General features: G+C 43.3%; 1 long non-coding RNA gene across 1 annotated transcript; it reads right to left on the reverse strand.

The window, feature by feature from the left end:
* Positions 1–1,317: 1,317 nt before the first annotated feature.
* LOC142141419 (uncharacterized) lies at positions 1,318–6,458 on the reverse strand. The gene is made up of 2 exons (XR_012688666.1): positions 6,140–6,458; positions 1,318–3,734 (listed from the first exon to the last, which is right to left on the reverse strand). It is a non-coding gene; the product is annotated as an uncharacterized LOC142141419 (long non-coding RNA).
* Positions 6,459–6,669: the final 211 nt, after the last annotated feature.

The raw sequence follows: 6,669 nt of genomic DNA on the forward strand, positions 1-6,669 counted from the left end.
GTGTTAGTAACACCCTTCTCCCCTAATAATAGTGTATAGTGTTAGTAACACCGCTCTCACATAATAATAGTGTATAGTGTTAGTAACAGCCCCCTCCCCTAATAATAGTGTATAGTGTTAGTAACACCCTTCTCCCCTAATAATAGTGTATAGTGTTAGTAACACCCTTCTCCCCTAATAATAGTGTATAGTGTTAGTAACACCGCTCTCACATAATAATAGTGCATAGTGTTAGTAACAGCCCCCTCCCCTAATAATAGTCTATAGTGTTAGTAACACCCTTCTCCCCTAATAATAGTGTATAAAATGCTCAGTGTTAATACCTTGACACAACTTATAACCTTTATTGTTAAATTCTTATCTATACTTAACTAAAATAACCACACAGACACAGTATATATATTTGGTAAGGGGTCGCAGTTTATTAATGACATTTTTTGAACTGTCATGGCGGCGAGAGCAACGCAGTCAGCTAACAACTAATCTTGAAACCAATACAGTTGTAAACCTCACTTACCACTGTTCCAAGACTTTACGAGTCCCAAGTCTTTACATTGGCCGGAGCTAAACTTGGCGTCAGCGCTACTGCCCCCCTCTGGACTCACAATAACGCGCCCGCTCCAGGCGCGCTAAGGGACCCTCCGCCCAAGAGGACCAAGAGTCGGGTTACTGCGAAAGGTTCAGCAACGTGCGGCCATTAAACGGTAGCACCTTCGATTAGTCACTGACTGCACCACTCCCCCACCAAACTGCGCCTTTTATAAGAAAAAAGAATTAAACAACATATCAATACAATTGTTCTGGGTGGGAGGGGGGTATTCGCAGACCAGGAACCAAGAGAGAGCCAGCCCACTCCCCTAGTGTGATTTATCACTTCACTAGCCACTCCCCCTTTTAACTACGATTGGCTGACAGTGATAACTATTTAACTCTTAAGGGCTCGTGTTGTCAACTATAACACAATATTTTAATTGCCCTCAGCTTAAGGCTTCACTTTAACTAAAATGCTCAGTGTTAATACCTTGACACAACTTATAACCTTTATTGTTAAATTCTTATCTATACTTAACTAAAATAACCACACAGACACAGTATATATATTTGGTAAGGGGTCGCAGTTTATTAATGACATTTTTTGAACTGTCATGGCGGCGAGAGCAACGCAGTCAGCTAACAACTAATCTTGAAACCAATACAGTTGTAAACCTCACTAGCCACTGTTCCAAGACTTTACGAGTTCCAAGTCTTTACATTGGCCGGAGCTAAACTTGGCGTCAGCGCTACTGCCCCCCTCTGGACTCACAATAACGCGCCCGCTCCAGGCGCGCTAAGGGACCCTCCGCCCAAGAGGACCAAGAGTCGGGTTACTGCGAAAGGTTCAGCAACGTGCGGCCATTAAACGGTAGCACCTTCGATTAGTCACTGACTGCACCGCTCTCCTACCAACCGCTGAAACCCTTTAACGGGTTAACAGCCCGCCATATGAACCCCTGACCACTGAAACTAACTGCCCATAAATCTGCAATATAAACAATTCTAAACCTTCATTATTTAAGTGGACCCCATCAGGGCGAAAGAATTGGGTATCCTTTACGGATATCCATGGGTGCGCAACTACTGAACCTCCCAAAGCAAGGACTACTTTGTCTGCAGCTTTGTTGGTCTTTCTTAGTATGGACTGCATTTTGGGAGCAGCAATTGTAACTCTCCAGTTAAGACGTGGGATAATATGGGACCAAAACCATTTAATCTCTGGCCACTTCGCATGCATAGCTCTAAAATCTTCCCTCATGTTTATAATTAATTCTAGTGATTTAGCTTGCCCTAAATCGTTACCTCCAACATGCACAACTACAATATCAGGGGAACCGTGACTATTAATTTCTTCTTCAAGTAGGGTTTTAATCGAAAGCCATCTAAGGCCCCTTTTTCCCACCCATTTTATAGCTACTGGGCTGGGAAATAATGCCCAATCATAGGCCAAATTGTGTTTTTCTGCCCAAAAAACGTATGAGTGGCCTAACACCCATATTGTTGTCTTCCTGTTCAGAGCACCTATAACCAAAGAAACATGTTTCACTTATCAACCATTTAATATCTATTTCAATTAGAGCAATGTAAGTATTTAGTAAGTTAAATGAAAGGGGCTGACCCCTGCACACAGCAGTAGATCAATTCTCTATATAAGTTCTTTAACTCATGTAACCAAGCGTGTCCGTCTTAATCTAAAATCAGCTTACTAATATTCTTGGAAATGTCACTCCAAGTGAAATCATTAACGACCGGACAGCTTTACCAAAGAACCTTATGCCACTATGCCCATGTGGGAAATATAAATATCTAATATGGTAAAGGGGACTGCTCTCTGCATACAACAGCAGATCCAATACTTATATGAAAGTTCGTTAAATATACAAAACCAAGCATGTCCGTCTTAAATCCAGGATCGCTTTACTAATCCGACTAATGTCATTGGATATATAACCAAGCGAAATCCTCACCGATCGAACAGCTTTATCAAAACGAACTAATATCATTGTTTATTGCAATAACAACCAAGCAGCCACAGAAATAATGTGACGCTTTAACTTGCAAATACTAACTCAGCCGCACAGGCTGCTAATAATCAATCTAATCGTGACACGTGAGTGTGGGAGGGAGGGTAGGGGAAGTTAGCCCATATGAAGGACAAAAAAACCGAGACACCCCGGAGGCCAATAGCCAATCAGGCCTTTATCCAGGAGAAACGGAGAAAAAATCCCCTCATGCCCTCGCTAAAAGCGACAAGCAGCATAGCCATGGGTTAACGAATTGGCGAGGCAAAAGCCTATTAAACTAGGATTGCGGGCGAATATAAGTTTTATAGGCCTCGGATTTCCAACGGCCAATAGCCTGTATGTCCGCAGGGGAAGCACCCTTCTCAGCTGCAGCTGTAGCCGCCCCAATTCTAAATGAATGGGTACCATACAAGGACGGATCTAATCCGATATAGCTTAATGAACGTTTAAATAGGGCATTAAATTGAAATTTAGAAAGCGGTGATCTATCTGCGTGCAGTAGCCACATATCCCCTCCTTTAGGACGAATCAAAGAAAATTTTGAACACAATATCACCGGACAAATGTTTGAATCTTCGTGTGTACATATGTTGAACCACTGTCCAGGCTTAAACTGATCGGTTTTTGATCGGGTCAACTTACAAGAAACATGTGTAGAATAAATATGTGTGTGCTTAGCCAATAAAGCATTTCCAATATCGGTGTTAGATTTTGCCACTAGTTCGCTTATTCTAAAAGCCCCATGGAAGGCCATACAAAAAGCTGTACTAAATAACAATGCTTCATATGTATTGGAGGAAACTGATGCAAGTGCCCCTACCAATTGTTTCAATACTTCAATGGAAATGGGACGCCTAGTGTCAGCCTCTACTGGTCGTACCCTCGCCCAACCTTTCAACGCTTTAGAAATCATGAATCCTTTTGTTGGGTCTGGCAACCCATGCAGGCGTGCCATAAAGGAAATGCCAGCAAGTGTAGATGCCATATTAGATTTAGTAGCACCCTTTACATATCTGTTCCACATGAATTCTAAGATGGGTTCATTCTGACCTGAGGGAAAAGCACCCGGGCATGTGTTCAGAAATAATTGCCATTGTTGCCATGAAGCACGATAAGATCGTCTAGTAGAAGGAGCCAATGAAGCTTCCGCCAAGTCCTTTATACCGACTCGACCATCTGCCAAGCGTAAAGAGGACAAGGAATTCCAATTAAATTAGCGTGTGGGACAAGTGTTCTAAACCGACTCCATTGAAAACGAGATAACGAGTCGGCTACCTGGTTCTCTATCCCTGGGACATGTTTAGCCCGGAAAGAGATATCGAACTTTAAGCACAAAAGTACCAGTCTGCGCAACAGATTGACCGCAGGTAACGAAGTTGACTTTTGTTGATTAATGGCCTGGACGACACCTAAATTGTCACACCAAAAAATTACATTTTGGCCCGACAAACTACTGGACCACAATTCAAGGGACAATACTATTGGAAATAATTCCAATACCAATAGATTTTTTACTAAACCGTTTTGTCTCCATTCTATCGGCCAAGGGGAAGCACACCATTCTCCTTTTAAAAAGGCTCCGAAGCCGTGAGCTCCGGAGGCATCTGTATGGAGCTCTAATTCTAAACTAGATACAATAGGAGACTGCCAAATCCGCACTCCATTAAAATCTTTTAAGAATGTGGACCAGATCCGAAGGTCATATCGTATGTCCAAGGCTAAACGAAGCCGAGCATGGGGCTTCGTTAAACCCGCTGTAACTAATTGCAACTTTCTGCAGAAAATCTTTCCCATCGGAATGACTCTGCAAGCAAAGTTCAATAATCCTAACAATGACTGTATCCCCTTCAAAGTACTTGTGTCTGAACTTAACACTTCCGAGATAACGAAAATTAACTTATCGATCTTTTCTTTGGGTAGACGACAACATCCTGCTGTAGTATCGATTTCTATACCCAAGAAAGACAAACAATCAATAGGGCCTTCAGTTTTGTCATGGGCTATTGGAACTCCCATAACGGCAAAAAGAGATTTTGCCGAAAACAATACATCTGCGCAAACTGACGATGCGGCTGGGCCAATGAATAAAAAATCGTCCAAATAATGAGCCAGGCCAACGTGGCCTGTTCCTGCTTGTATACACCAATGCAGGAAGATACTAAAACATTCGAAATATGAACAAGATACCGAACATCCCATTGGAAGACAGCGATCAATATAGTAGCCGTCTTGCAATTTAAAACCCATGAATCTAAAAGATTCTGGATGAAGGGGAAGCAATCTAAATGCTGATTCTACGTCTATTTTAGCTAAAAGCGCACCCTTCCCAAATGATCTAACAAGCTTCAAAGCCTCTTCGAAAGACTGATAGCTCACTGAACTGTGTCTCTCGTCAATGGCATCGTTCACTGAAAAACCCGGGGGATGAGACAGGTGCTGGATTAAACGGTATTTACCTGCCGTTTTCTTTGGTACAACACCAACAGGGGACAATATTAAATCCGCAAAAGGAGGTAAGTTAAATGGGCCTAACATACGTCCCAGGGTGACTTCCTTATTAACTTTATCCCACAATACTTGGGGAAGGAGAGACGCTGATTTCAAATTCCGGCCATCACTGGACCGCACCAGTCCAGCAATTTGCAACCTAAAACCATCAGTAAAACCGTTGTGGAGAAATTTGGCATGCAGGGTGTCTGGAAAGAAACCCAACCATCTATATAAACAATCCAAATTAACTGGTGAAGGAGCCTTGCGCAGGAGCTCCTGACATACCACGGCCCCTTCCATGGGTCGCTGTATTCCTTGTACAATCCTTTGCTGAATGAGGACCTCTACAAATCGTGCAGGTATGTCTATACCTGCATGATTCTCCTCTGCCGCAGGTGGAATTGTTGAAAGCAAAACATCTATTCTGCTTTCTACGGGGGCACTATACCCCCCAGTTCCTGGAAACCTATCATTTCCAAATTGACCCCCACCCGAAGGGCGCATAAGTTCAGACCAAGTTTCCATATCTTTACATTCAAATGGTATCCGATCTAGCCCTTCAGCCTTCTCTCTAAAGCTCTCATCATATCTCCTCCACGCATTATGACCATCCTTATTTGCCATTTCAGTTATCAAATGAAGATAACGCCATACGTCAATTAAGGCTGCTGGTCTGGTATCTAAATAGCATGCCGCAAAAACACAGTAGCCTGAAACCCAATTATTAAAAGAGCGATGCGCTTCTTCACCGATACCCCCTTTAGCACAAACCGCTGCCAAATCTTTCTTACTTTTCTTTGTAAGTGAAAACATATCTACAAACGCACCTTTTCTAATTCGGTCTTTCATACATGGCCTCACACCTGTTAACAGCGCTGTATTGTCACAGCGTACCATGGGGCCACCTAACGCAGCTCGTGGAGTCATTGATGAGGACGCTATCTTAGCTGGGTGACTCAAGTGATTTTTCAACAATCTAAGGAGCTTGCGCGAGCCTTGTTCGTCATCCGACGAATCGTCATCAGTAGATGACATAGGGGGACTATGTGTCTGTGTTCGTGACTGGTGCATAATTAAAACATCATTCTCACCGACTGCAGTACCCGAGATCCCCGGTCTCTGCTGTGATGAGCTGTCTTGGGGCGTATTATCAGTTGTCCTATTTGCTTGAAGCGTTGTTTCTCCTATCGGTGCTCCTTGTGACGAGGACCCGGTTGCTTCTACAACACTCGATACAGCTCCTTGACGTTCCTGTGTTACTGGGTGAGAGGATATGTTAGCCAAAGGTACTGGATCAAATCTACCAACCCCTACTTGTCCTACACCATAGGCGGGTGTAGCTATATCGATACCCGTATTTATTCTAAAACCCAGGGCTGGTGCCTGAGGACCTATATTATCAGCTCCCAAAACAATGTTACTCTGCCAAAAACCTGTTGGGAGAATGGGCTTTGAACTTGTGACGTTGTGTTAAAATAATCATGGGGCAGTCTCCTATCTTGTGGAGGATAGGGGGCTGTCCACTGCGGGTCTGTACTAAGGTTGCTTTGCAAAGCAGGAGGTGGAAAGGGCTGGGGCCAAGCTGCGGGGGTATTAACATTTTCTATATTCTGCATTGTTG

The sequence above is a fragment of the Mixophyes fleayi genome, chromosome 2, assembly GCF_038048845.1.
Source record: "Mixophyes fleayi isolate aMixFle1 chromosome 2, aMixFle1.hap1, whole genome shotgun sequence".
Lineage (NCBI taxonomy): Eukaryota > Metazoa > Chordata > Amphibia > Anura > Limnodynastidae > Mixophyes > Mixophyes fleayi.